Below are 14803 nucleotides of genomic sequence, written 5' to 3'. Positions count from 1 at the left end.
GACCATAACCTATTAGTTTAATGAAGTCTTTTAAAAGGAAAAATTTTCATTTTCCATAACTTTAGGACAAGTTATGGAGTACATTAAAAGCCATAAAGATCATCAAATAACCTAACAAGCATGTCAAATAATGTCCATGATCTAGATTAAACTGATATCTTGTCATATCAAACAAATTTCATGTAATTAGCATAATCATATAAACTAATACAAAACATGAAACTTTGACATTTATCTTATAAATTGGATAAGCATGATCATTACCACATCAAAAACAGGTTTATAAGTTCAAAAACAACTTAGGGTAATGATCATAGTCCAATTCTAGCCAAAAACATCGACAATCTGCATTCTGGAGCACCACCTCATCGAGTGCAAGAACAAACTCGGCGAGTTGGTCAGAATTGTGTTGGGACTCAGCGAGTCCCTAGTGGACTCAGCGAGTCCACTAAAATCGATTTTTCAAGCTTAAATAACAAGTAGCATCAAGTATAATTGAAAACAACCCTAGGCTCTGATACCACTGATGGGTTTTGAGCATTCTAACACTCCTAAGGTGTACATGCAACCCTAAATACCTTGGATCTATGTTTTCTCTATTATACATGCAAACTTTCTTTTTCCAAGGTATTACCCTAACTAGCATACAAAACTTTGATACTTGGGTAATAAAACAAGTTAGATAACATACATTTTGTTGTAGCTTGCTATCCTTGATGTATTTGGCCTTTAAGAACTTAGCACCAATAGTGTGAATGCCTCAAATGGAATCACAACACATCTAGGACAAAGGATGACATTTTGAGAGAGTATTCCTTTCACACAAAATCGGCTCATTGTTCTCTAAGAATAGATGCACACGATTTTGGTCATGGAGCAACATATTTATATGTAGAATTCCAAGGGTCATGGGTTAACCCTAATCCATACCCATGGGTTTATGATCCATGGTTCATGTGGCCCAACTCTTTATGTATCCATAGATAAACTTAGTCCAACATGGATCATAAGCCCAACATATAAATATAACTACTTTACACAATTAGTCCCCATTGATTTAATTAGTCTCTTTTGATCACTAAATTAATTCCAAACTAATTCTTGATCAATACTAATTAAATCATATGATTTCATATTAATATATTAGAACTTATAATATATTAATAAACCATAAATAACGTTTTCTCAAAAGTCCATCCTAACAAATTGTCCTGATGATATGCAACCCAAATGGACAATGCTACTCTCGGGTCAAGTACATACCAATTATAGTTATGGGCTTAGAAATCAACGTAAAGCATGTTAGGGTTTATATTATCAAACACAAGTGAAATCAACGTAAAGCATCCAATAGTCGAAATCAACACAATAGAATTAGGTTTATCTTCACCAAACAGAAGTAAAAGGTTTTTAGCCTCTTATGGTAGCAGAAAAACACACAAAAGTTATGCAATGAAGACTAGACAGAAGCTAACAGATTAAATCTATGTAGAATTCTTTTGATCTTCTTCACCTCTCGAGCTCCAAATGATTCTCGATCTTCTCCCAAGTTTCCAAAGGAATTCTGTCGCAATACCTCTCAGAAAATCGGCTAGAAGTCCCTCCATTCGACCTAATGTTCGGGTATTTATAATTACCAAAAATCTAATTGTCGCGTCGTGGTTAACCGTCACCACGACGTGGTCTTTGTATATATCATGTTTTCTCCAAGTCTGCTTTAATGATCGTAATCTTCCATTCACCATGTTGTGTTGGAGGATCACCACGACATGATCTTTTGTCTTCAAGCTTTGTTTGTCTTCTTTTTTGCTTTAGCTCCCATTTTTCTGCTTCCAGCTCCTTGTTTGCTTCCTTTTCATCCCGAGCATGTCTTCACTGCTACAAAACACATTTCAAACTTAATAAGTACCTTTTGTCCGAAAATAAATATAATTGTTGCTAAAAGTATTAGAAATATGCATGAAATACATGACTATATATGCACATATCAAATGTCAACATCAAATCATCAAGGGGCCCACAATATCACTTTTCCTACTAAGGTAAAAGGAATAAATAAACTTTGACTAGATAGCTTTTGTTGACTTGCCAAATCATGCATAGACTTACTCGTTATAACCACTAGTTACGGATAGCTTTAGAGTAAGATTAATACACAACCAACTTGTATGCAAAGAACTCAACGTCTCTCGTTTTTAATAATAAAAAATATTATTATCTCATAATTACTTGTGATTGAATCCATGAAGTAATCTTTTTGAGTGCGGGTTGTATCCAATATTTAAATCTCCATTAAATACTCATGAACGTTCACTACTAGAAAAACAGCCTTTTACGACGCACAATGCGTGTCGTAAAACACTCAGACAGCGTGCAAATGCGTGTCAAGGAAGGCCCTGTCATAACGAGAGACGACACGATTTTGCGCGTCGTCTATTTACGACGCGCATTTACAACGCGCAATTACGACACACATTTACGACGCGCGTTTACGACACGCATTGCGTGTCAAGGAAGGCCCTGTCATAAAGGAAGATGACACGTATTTGTGTGTCGTTACCTTACGAAGCGCGTTTAGGACACGCATTGCGTATCGTTAAATCCTCTGTCATAAATAAAGATGACACACATTTGCGTGTCATAAACTTCATCAACCATTTACGATATACATTTACGACGCGTCTTTACGATACTCATTTACGCATAATACAAAAATATGGAAACAAATATATACCAAAACAGTCAATTTCATCCAATAACATAATGTCAGAAAATTGTAATACATTGGTATTAAGGGGATCTAATTGTACATTGTTATTAAGAGGTTTTCCCTAACTATATAACCTAATATTACATTGCTATTAAGGAACACCTTCTTGTTTCTACTTTTTATTGGTATGTTTCTGTTTCCACATGATACCTGTTTTCATCATCAACACATTAGTATTCAGAAAGGCGTCAAGCATCATCAATCTATGTTATAAAATATTAAAATTTAATACACATGTAGTAAAATACCTTTTGCCAAGAATCCAGGGTTCAGTACAACCCATACCATGTAGTAAAATCTTGGTGTCATTCACAGTCTCTGCCAACATAACATCTAACATTCATTCTTAATAAATGAAACCATAAATTTAATTTATTTTTATACGAGACAACACATATACCTCCTCCATTGCAGCTGTCTCAATCAACCACTGTAGGGCATGCTTGTCCTTTAGTGGATCTATGCTTTCATCTTTGAAGCTTGCAGCAAGCCAATCAACTATTCTTTACATGGAAGTGCAAAAAAAAGCTTATGGTAATGAAATTATAAAAGGTTGTAAATGGATAATGGTATTGGTTCTAAAACAATACTAACCTTATCAAACTCATCACCACCAATATATGTGTCTCTAGAAGTAGAAAGCACCTCAAAAACTCCATCACCGACTTCAAGATCTACAACACATAAAATGGGAAACAAACATCAGAAAATATTTTTAAAATAAAACATCATATTGAATTTAAAACTCAGTTATCCCAAATCGTGTCCCCTCACCTGAAACATCAAAACCATATAAGCAATGCGACCTGCATCTTTTGTTGATATTCTTTGGGAATAATTGAAATAAGCAGGAACTGTTACAATAGCTTTTGTGACCTTATCATTCAGAAACTTTGAAGCATTATCCACAAGCTTTCTCAAAACCTGATGATAATAGAGAAGCAACCAAATAAGCCAAATTAGGGGAAAAAACATATTTAGGCTAGTAAATCAGTGCAATCGATCACAAAATAAACTAAGAAACGTATTTTTGTTGAAACTAACAGAATCATATGAAATACAACAAAAGTGTAAATAACAAGTGATAAGTACTGAAATACCATTTCAACTGGGCATTGAACCTAAATAATTAGAAACCAAATTTTTAAATATTTATTATAGTTTTAATACCTGTGCACGAGGTATAACTTAGGGTACTGATGAGACCTCCAATTTTAAATGAGATGGTAAAAATATACAGAAAAAGAAAGTAACCTTGTTAAGCAACCTCTTTGGTTCCTTGAATGCTGCTTTTTTGGCCCATTGATGGAATAAATGGGAAACATATGCGCGTTCTTCACTGCTGAATCTGTTTGATCAATAAAACGTATAATTCAAATTTTGTTAAGACAAAATTACAAAAATGGTCCCTGTGGTTTACCAAAAGTCACAAAGTCAGTCCCTATTAATTTTTTTTGATACAAATGGTCCTTGTGGTTTGCGAAACTTGCAAAGTTGGCCCTTTTTACTAACACCGTTAGTAAAACGTCGTTAGGGACTAAATCTGTAAGGGCATTTTCGTCTTTTCAAGTATTGAAGGACTGAATTCGTGACATTTGAGAAACCACAGAGACCATTTTTGAAATTTGTTTGAAAAAATAAATTAATTTGCTCAAGGTAGGGGGGGGAAGGCTCGAACTCACAACCTCCACCCCCCCTTTATTTGACCAAAACCTTAACCAGTTGAGCTGATTGCTCATTTGGTTATAACACCCTAAAACTAATTTATATAATAACAAAAACGTTAATATTTAAATAATAAATAAATTACAAAAAACATTTTTTTATATAACTTTTTTTAAATAAAACAAAATGTATTTTAGTCATATTACAAAAAAAAATTGTTTTTTACAAACAATGTGTATGTATTTTTATGTATTTATTTTACGTAAAATATATTTTTTTATTTCTTTAAAAAAATAAGTTTTCATATAAAAAATATGTTTTCGTATATTATATTTTTTATGTCTTTGAAATAATAATAATTAACACTACTCATGAAGTTATATAAAAAAAATGTATTAAAAACAACTTAACAACAATTATGTTATGTATTAAAAACAACTTAACAACGATTATGTTATGTATCTAAACAATTTATACATTTTTTTTATGTCAAGAGTACTATTAATTATCGTTATTTTAAAAAGATATATATCACTATTTCTTTTCATCTTTATTTCAATCATACGATTTAGAACTTGCAATTAAGATGAAATACGTATTTTAAATAAAATATATAACCGAATAGGTTTTTTATGTTTTTTTAAATACATATAACCAAAAAACGGTTTTCAGAAAACTGATTGGTCCAATCGGTTTTCTGAAAACCGTTTTTCGGTTATATGTATTTAAAAAAAGATTAAATACGTATTTTAGAACTAGCGACCCAAAAAAATTAATATATTTTTTTATGTCATGAGTAGTGTTAATTATTATTATTTCAAATATATATATATATATATATATATATATATATATATATATATATATATATATATAATATACGAAAACATATTTTTATACGGAAACTGATTTTTTAAAGAAATAAAAAAATATATTTTACGTAAAATAAATACATAAAAATACATACAAATTATTTGTAAAAAACAATTTTTTTTTGTAATACGACTAAATACTTTTTGTTTTATTTAAAAAAAAGTTACGTACAAAAAATGTTTTTTGTAATTTATTTATTATTTAAATATTAACGTTTTTGTTATTATATAAATTAGTTTTAGGGTGTTATAACCAAGTGAGCAATCAGCTCAATTGGTTAAGGTTTTGGTCGAATAAAGGGGGGTGGGGGTTGTGATTTCGAGCCTTCCCCACTTCCTTCAGCAAATTAATTTATTTTTTCAAACAAATTTCAAAAATGATCCCTATGGTTTCTCAAATGTCACGAATTCAGTCCTTCTATACTTGAAAAGACGAAAATGCTCTTATAGATTTAGTCCCTAACGGCATTTTACTAACGGTGTTAGTAAAAAGGGCCAACTTTGCAAGTTTCGCAAACCACAAGGACCATTTGCGTCAAAAAAAAATTAATACGGACTGACTTTGTGACTTTTGGTAAACCACAGGGACCATTTTTGGAATTTTGTCTTTTGTTAATTTCAACACTTTAATACTGAAAGTAATAATATAAATAACACATTCTAAACTTTTTAAGAAATCATTGTCATCGCATGGAAATATTATTTCACTTGATTCTTTTGAATCTTGATCGATTACAGTTTGTTTCATCAGCCTCGGTTTTTACTTTTACCAGATCATCAGTAAAGCCACTTCTTGAACTTAAGTACGTGAAGTAGTTTTGTTTCCCAAAAAGATGACAAGGTGACCTTTATGACCTCGCCAGTCTGCTTTAATACCAATCTGGAATAATAATATTTAATCAGAAAAAAACACAGAATAAGATAAAATCAGAATTTATAAATATATAATATAGAAATATAATACAAATAACAATTTATAACCTGATTAGATTCTCCTTTAGCCTTTGGACCGGAGAATATGTTGACTAAAGACTGCTGAACATATTCAGTTAAATTACTGAGACTACTAAATCCAAATTCCTTCTGATAGGTAGGTGATTGGGTACCAGATGTAAACAGGTCAGCTCCACTACACAAAAAATGTTGTCTATTATATTTCAAAATGAAGTTAACAAGCTCATAAAGGAAAGAAATTAAAAGAGATTTTTGTAAATTTTGTATATGAAGTTAACAACCCAGCTTCAATAACATGCCAAATAGAGTTTCTGCTTTGGTCGTCAAACCTGCAGCAACAACAAAGAAAGATGTCGAACTTAATAACTAAGGGTATCCTTATTAACACGAAATACATTTCACCATCTTTAATAAGATTGTTAACAAGTTGACTGGCTGCTAACAAGCCATCACTAATAAACACTGATTTATTGGTAAAATTGAACCTAAATTCCAAGTATTGTAGTTCAATTATCTTGTTCTCGAGTCCTTTTGTTGCATATAGATAGACAAGGTAGCCAAAAGTGGTCTCATCTTGGTGAAAACCTAATAGAGACATTATGTCGAGCACCTTGTGGGCGTCAGTAACTGACCTAACAGAAACATTGCGTTGAGCACCTTGTGGGCGTCAATAACTGATTAGTGTTCATGGAAACAACCCTCCAATGTAGCTTTACGACTAGACAAAGAAATTGACCCAAGAAATTAGAGGAAAAACCACTCAAACCGTGTCTTCTAAGGGAACAGGGAGAATAAAGGGATTATCTAAGGTGAGAATCTTTTTTCATTGTGATTGTGGACAATAATACATGGAACAATACACATATTGCTACAGTGGGAAGGGCAATATCGTCATATGAGGATAAAGCTTATGAGATTATGAGTTCAACACGAAAATGAAAGTATGTAGCTACGAAAGAACCTCATCGGTAAAATTCCACACAACCAAGGACGCCAAACACACCAGGAGCCGAACCCAAGAACCTTAAGCTAATTACATGAGATATTTGACATGGGGAGTTCAATTTATTTATTAATCACCCACCAAAAGTAGATAGGGATCAGTTTTGAAAAAGATATAAGATAAAAGAAATGGAGACGTCGCCATGGAGGGTAATAGTTTTAGAGAGAGAGAGAGAGAGAGATGTTGCCATGAAAACTCTATTGACTAAAACAACCAAAATCTAATTTTTATCATGAGAAAACTGGTAAGCTTCGGGATTTTTCAGAAATTATGGAGGAGTGAGGATAGAAGAACGAAAACATTAGGAAGAGAGAAAAAAACAAAACATACCTTAGTCGAACTAGGGCATGTAAATTTGAGCAATCATCATAGTCTCTGACGAGGTCAGATGCCAGGGTCTCCGACGAGGAGAAGTGATCACGAGGTCACCGGAGGAGAGGTGACCAAAGAGGTTGTGGAATGGACGAGGCGAGGCGAGGTGAATCTTCGATTGTTGCTACATCCGGCCTATGAATGCTTTGACGTCTTCCCTTAATAGTTGGTGTGTGATGAGTCGAATAGAGTTCTTGTATGCCAAAACCCTAAATGGATGTGAGATTGAAGAAGAAAAGCGTACGTGAGGGAAGTAATTTTGAAACTCTTGATGAAAATCACGAGTATATGTAAGTGGGAAATAAAAGCCCTAGTTGTTGGTCGCCATTTTGTGATCTTCAGGAATGAACGCCACTTTTTAAGAAAAAAATTATAGAACGATTATATGAGTTGTCGAGATTTATAGCAGAGATGGTATCGTGATTAGGGTTTGCAGAGAGAAGGGAAGAAGAGAACGAAGGGATAAGGGAGGTCTTGAAGCGGGGTATTTAAAAATTTTAGAATTTTAAGAGGATTTCATTTCCCCCTTATAAGAACGCGCGTTTTGAGTAAAAATCATAAAGCCACATATTCACAGAGGACGCACATTTTAGATAAAGTGCCCTCCGTATTTTTATTTTTTTTACATGAGACACTAATTTCAGGGCACGCAATAATGCATGACCTAAATCCTTAAATTTTTTGAAGAGATGACACTTTATTAATGTCACTCTCTTTTGCGTAACATAAATCAATGAGTGTCGTTGTTTGCGCGTCGTAAAAGGGTCTTTTTCTTGTAGTGGTTAATCACAATCTTCATATTATGTCTAATCACTATAGACAATCTACTAACACTTCAGAATTTTCACCCATAACAATTGTCCCTTTAAAATCTGGGTTTTTAGAGGTAAAAACAGATTTTAAATAACAGTCAAAATTCAAAAACACGATTAGTGGGATACTCTAAAGACACATTTCTTATCCCTATAGCCAAAACACAGTCGCTTTTATCTTTTAGATTTCTAAGGTTTTTTATGATGGCGCGCTATAAACTAGAGATGTGACTTCAAATGAAAAACTCTTCTTATTCACAGCAGACATTTCGTGTACTCAGGTACATCTTCCATGAAAACAAACCACCATTGTTTATGTAAGAGCTCAAGAAGAATAATAGGAAGAAGAGAGACGTTAGGGAAGGTTGTTACCGGTGGGGGAAAGAATTTAAAGGGTATATATAATTATATATATATTAATTACCAAAATCCGTTTGTGAGGCAAATCACTATTCATCTCAACTTCTATTCCTATCCGTCGATTGTGCTGTCATCTCCTTTTCTTTTTCTATGATGTTCCCACGATTTATATTTTTTTTTTCTATTTCCAAATCCAAGTTTACTAAACCCAAATCATGTTATATATTGTCAAGCATGTATTATTAAATGTAAAACAATATTTTTGGAAATAGTCATTTAGGTTCTGGTCATAGAAGATTTTCATATTTATAATCTTTTCCCCTCATTTAATTTTTATTTAACAGTTTTTACCCCTGATAATTTTAAAGTTAAATTATTGGTATTTTATACATTACGATTTGATCCCCTATTATATTTTAAAGTTACACTTCTACCCCTTACATATTTTTTTAAAAATCTTTTTTTTTATCAATTTCTTTAAGATACAATTTCAAGTCTTATTTTCGTCCGTCTCCTCCGTACATAATTATTTGTATCCAAATTTTATTTTGATATTTTTATGCTCCAGTTTATATGGTTTAATCGTCTCCATGGTATGTATGGTGTCGATCTGCGTTTTTGAACATACTGGAGCTTCCGCAGCATTGCACGGACGGTCAAAATCGTAGTTTATTTTCTTTGTAAAAATGGTCCCCCAAATGAAAAAAAAAACGGATTTGCCCTTATGTGGGAGGGGGCACATATGGGGGATAACAACAACAATTTGATGGGTGTTAAGTCGGTGGACCTTTTCCATATAGAAACATGCTAAAAGGCCCATCAATTTATTTTTTTCATGTTTTAGACCTTTTTCCTAAAAAAACAAACCATAGGATCATTTTTGCAGTTTTGATTATTATATATAATAAATTCAATGTCTAAACCAACCATATTCAATTAAACCTAATGCATAGAAAATACTTAGTGAATTCACACACGAGTAGATTAGATAGAAGACTACATGTAAAAATCACTTGCGAGACATTTGAAATATGAAATCGTTTTTTTTTAATTGCTACGATGTTAATTGTAAAATGGAGAATACCTTGTTTTCTTAAAATAAAGATGACATTACATACAGGGCGGAATTCTAGGAAAAATTTTGGCGTAGCGTAAATTTTCCGGTGTGATGCATGTGCTACACCTTAATTTTTTTCCTTTCCTAGTTCCACCATTACATACACCCTAATGTAGATTTGGCAATGCTCACTCTGTGTATTATTAAACAATAATAATTCTTTAAAAGTCTTTCATTTTATAAGAATCCAAAGTGAAAGATGACATGAAAGAAACTACAATAACATTCTAACACGATTACAAACATACATAAAAGAAGGTGACTTCTTCCATATCATCAATAATTGAACACTCATACTGAATGTCCAAAATATTGTATCTTTATTACACGCACTATTATAAGATAGGCATATCGTACATCATCGTACAATATTATATGTCATTATCTAATAAAATAATAGGATCAATCTTCTTCAAGAGAAAAACCAATAAAAATAAGAGTTTTACACTAAAATTAAAAATATCTTCGGCTCATGTGTCATCCTCTAACCCAATTTTCATCTTGTATAATAAAATGATTATTCTCACTATGACTTTCATACTACGACTTGTGTGCGGGATAAAAATGCTCCCTACATTTAAAAGGTCGTTCTCATTTGTATTATGTAGTTTTCCCATTGAACAACATTCAAAGATCATCGTAAAAGTTTTGATAAAAGGAGTAATAGTATTGATGCAAGTAAGTGATCATCGTAAATTTTTGATATAAAGAGTAAATGAGTAAATAATATTTGCAAGTAACTCACAAAAATCCAAATCTTAAGTTAAAAACATTCAAATCATTTTTAGTTGCGCACAAAAGTTCCAAAACTTATAAACCATAAGGTTTTAAGATGTGCGAGCTTGAACTAATTCATACAAAAGCAATAGTATCAATCATTAGTTAGCAAATGTACTTTTGTAATGAGTTTGCATTTTAAAAATGATAAAGCATTAAACTCGTTTATTTTTTTTTCTAATTATGGGAAATAATCTTTGGCATTGAGAAAGTTAAAACGTTTATTTCTTTCTCTATCCCAAACCCTCTCATGACCTCTTTATTCTTTAGTTTTTGCAACCCAAGCTTCGCTCGAATTAGGATTTAACGAAAAAGCGAAAACAGTCGGACAATTAGGTTTAGTGCACATGTATGACTTAATCATATTTAAATTAAGTAACATATGGTTGGATACATGCATACCAATACATATTATATATATATATATATATATATATATATATATATATATATATATATATATATACTAGTTGTGAGACCCATGTATTAAATGAGTTAATTTAAAAAAAAATCAAATATAAAAGTCAAAATATTTGAAAACTTTAAATTTATAAGAGAAAAAAATAATGATATATTATAATGGAAATGTTTTTTATGTTTCAAATTAAAATAATTTAAATAAAGAAAAGAAACTAATGAGTTTTGATTTTGAGAATTTCGAAATTAAAATGTAAGTTTATTAATGAAATCAATATCCATTTATTACAACATTTATTGCAATTATTACATTAAAATATTATGTGAAATTTAATAAAATAGAAAAACTCATAAAATGACATGTGGAAAAAAATTATTTCAAAATAACCATAAAATGACATTTGACAAATTGAATTGAGAGTGTGACAAGTGGCAAAAAAACCTTCATTTATTAGAGAATATATATATATATATATATATATATATATATATATATATATATATATATATATTATAGGGTGAGACATACTGAGAACTTAAAGATTTGTGAGAATTTGAGAACTCCTAATCTGCTTATCATTTTTCGAAACCAATACCATCAATCTTTTCCAAATGGTACGTCTAAGCATATCTAGACTAAAAAGAAGATTTGATGATTTTTTTTTTTTTTGAAATGTGCATGCATTCATATTTGAATATATATATATATTATATTTGTATTGGCAGTCCATATAATTGAATGTTCATATTTTTGAAATGTTCATGTATATTTGAATGTTCATATATATATATATATATATATATATATATATATATATATATATATATATATATATATATATATATATATGCATATTTTCGGCTAGTTGTAACACCCGCAAATTCGGGCTAGTCAATTAAGATATAACAAACGCTAAAATGATGTTTTTTGTTTCTTTTTTATAGAAAATTATCTAGAATAAATAATCTTAACCAAAGTAATAGTTAGAGTCAACAATTGTAACATATTTGACGTAATAAAGAATGATTATATGAATATTATGTGTTTCATGATTATTATTATAATATAATAAAATAGAAAAAATCAGTCGAATCGTCCGTAAATCGTAAAAATAAGTGCGCCAATATATATATATATATATATATATATATATATATATATATATATATATATATATATATATATACACGTCTTCCCAATCCCGAAAGTGTAAATTTTGTAGAAATTTGACTACATATGAATTAGGTATGAGTTTTATAAAATATAAAAGTCAGTCGCGCACAACGAATGTATGACGTAAAAAGCTACGAAGAGAATGGTTGACTTTTAGTTAAAGCCACCAAAAAGAAAATCGTAATACTCTTTAAAATAAGAATTTTGAGAAAAAGAATGTTAAAATTGAAGTCCGTACGAGAGAGTTATGATTTTAGCAAAATCATTTAATTTTATAAAAATATGGACAAAAAAATAAAGTCAAAATTAGCTGACGGAGTCTAAACGAAAGTTGTAGATCTCGTCGATAGCTACGCATGGATATAAAGAATGCCAAAAACGGAGTTTGTATGATCGAGTTATAATTTATAATAGCATCTTTACGTATTAAAATAAAGTATAAATCTTATATACGTATACATATATATACATATGTATTATCATTAGAAAGGTATCGACGATGCGGTCGTTATAAGACTAGTGTTCAGTACTTTCGACATTAGTTTAGTACAAATATCATTAAATCTATTTCAAATAGTATTATAAAGAGGTGTTTAGTCATTTAAATAACTATAAGGTCATTAAGTAACTATAGAGGGTAGTTTTTGAAAATTCAATTACTATAAATAAGAGTCTCTAGGCTCTCATATTTCTTGCACCATTCTCTTGATTTAAGAGTCTTTCTCTTCTTATCCCCCGAGCATTTCGGTCCCTCGTGATTCGACTTTTCTTTCTGTAGTTTTAGTATAGTAAGATGAACGTTGAAGCGCTGAAAGAATCTTTTTTAGAAAGATTCAGCGACGAAGTTCTGCCCCTGCAGAGCCCAACTCCTAACTAAAACTCCCTTGTAAGTAAGTTATGTCTATCCTACTTTAAGTATAACTTATGTTTAAGTTCATTATCGTTATTATGAACTTATAAACAATATATGTGCTAAGTATTATAAATTATACAAAGTATTGTTATAATACATTTTAACTGCTCACGGTACGGGGTATCTGGTTTGAAGGGCCACATAGGGTTGTTGGATTTCAGAACAGCTTAAATGCCAAAATGGTCATTCCCTCTGGTGTTTCATGTCTGGCCCCTATCTGTACATAGTAGTTGAAAAGTATTTTTTAACGCTTATAAAACAATATCGCTCGTAAATCTAGACTAATAATTAGTCGCAATAAATATTAGACTAAAATCTAGCGGTAATGATACTAGGTCTCGTCGAAGGAAAATAAAATTGTTAGAAGCGAAGCGCTACCCGAGTTTGGAGTCGTCACTTTAACAAGTGAGTGTATAGTTACTTTGATCTTACACATAGATATGAAGTATTTAATATAAATTACGTGCTATGTGTGCATATTATATGTGTTCCTGATATCTATGCTAAATGAAAGATTTATACATGTTTCCGTGCTTTAAACTGTATACGTATTTTTATACTTATAAATATATATTGGGTAGTGACAGGTGATGAGAGAAAGGTGATGATAACTAGGTGATGATAGATAGGTGATGATAAATAGGTGATGTGAGATGTGAGGAGATGCCATACTCTTGACCTGTGATGTTGCGATGTAGAGATGTAGTCATCTACCAGAGTATAGATGGCGACCATGGACTATTCTAGACAGTCATGTGGAAACACCAGCAGGCTCATAACCTATAGGTGATGAATTACGAGTTCAGGCGATGTTGTAACTACGTATTCATGCGATGATACTCTAACCCTTACTTTGAATTACAAGTTCAGGCGATGTTGTAACTACGTATTCATGCGATGATACCCAAACCCTTACTGGACACGTATTGGGGGAGTAATCCCCGAATCAGTACTGTCTATCCGATGTGGGCGACGATCCTTAGGAAAAGTCCTTAGGAACAAACATATAAGGAAATGCGATGTAAGGAGATGAGAGGTAAATACGATGTATGAGATGACCATTAGGATAAATCTTTAGGGAAGATTAAATGAAGAAAATGGGGATGAGTAATCGGGTTAATTGTTTGACATGAATTATGTGAAGAAACAAATCAACTATTTTATTGTGTGTTGAAAACCCTATGTACTCGCCAGGTTTCCCAACCTGACCCACTAAGTTTATTTGTATCACAGGTAGCGATATGAAGACACATTACACTGAGAGATTAAAGGAGATGTAAATAATTAGTGTAAATTAATGTAAGGTCTGTTTATGCTTATGTTTCTGTGTTGACGATGACATCTCAATGTTTTAACATAAATAAAATACATTTCTTCGGAAATGTTTTGATAATATTATTATCATGCTTTTTCTGGGAACAAATTCCGCAATATCATTCTTTAAAATGAATACTATGATTTTTAAATAAGCATAAATAAAATTTTTAAAATGACTGTGAATTTGGGGTTGTCACAGTTGTAATGATTTCGGAACAAACTGTGCGTATAAACGACCTGACGAAACCAACTCTCGGACGAAGTGATAATCAATATCAAT

The 14803-nt window shown here is 31.3% G+C and overlaps 1 long non-coding RNA gene across 4 annotated transcripts; it reads right to left on the bottom strand.

Moving 5' to 3' along the window:
- Nucleotides 1-2731: 2731 nt before the first annotated feature.
- LOC145109828 (uncharacterized) lies at nucleotides 2732-8101 on the bottom strand. Of its 4 annotated transcripts, XR_013709243.1 has the most exons (10): nucleotides 7595-8101; nucleotides 6543-6590; nucleotides 6289-6436; nucleotides 6078-6187; nucleotides 4025-4118; nucleotides 3545-3694; nucleotides 3365-3444; nucleotides 3171-3273; nucleotides 3019-3088; nucleotides 2732-2920 (listed from the first exon to the last, which is right to left on the bottom strand). It is a non-coding gene; the product is annotated as an uncharacterized LOC145109828 (long non-coding RNA). The 4 variants fall into 4 exon arrangements; XR_013709241.1 differs by having other exon boundaries at nucleotides 6289-6590; XR_013709242.1 differs by lacking the exon at nucleotides 7595-8101 and adding an exon at nucleotides 6894-7190 and having other exon boundaries at nucleotides 6289-6590.
- Between the last annotated feature and the right edge of the window lie 6702 nt (nucleotides 8102-14803).

Source organism: Lactuca virosa, chromosome 4, assembly GCF_052849685.1.
Source record: "Lactuca virosa cultivar CGN04683 chromosome 4, Lactuca_virosa_CGN04683_v6, whole genome shotgun sequence".
Taxonomy (NCBI): Eukaryota; Viridiplantae; Streptophyta; class Magnoliopsida; order Asterales; family Asteraceae; genus Lactuca; species Lactuca virosa.
Note: the sequence above shows the minus strand (reverse complement) of the source record. Positions and strands in the feature narration are given on the sequence as shown.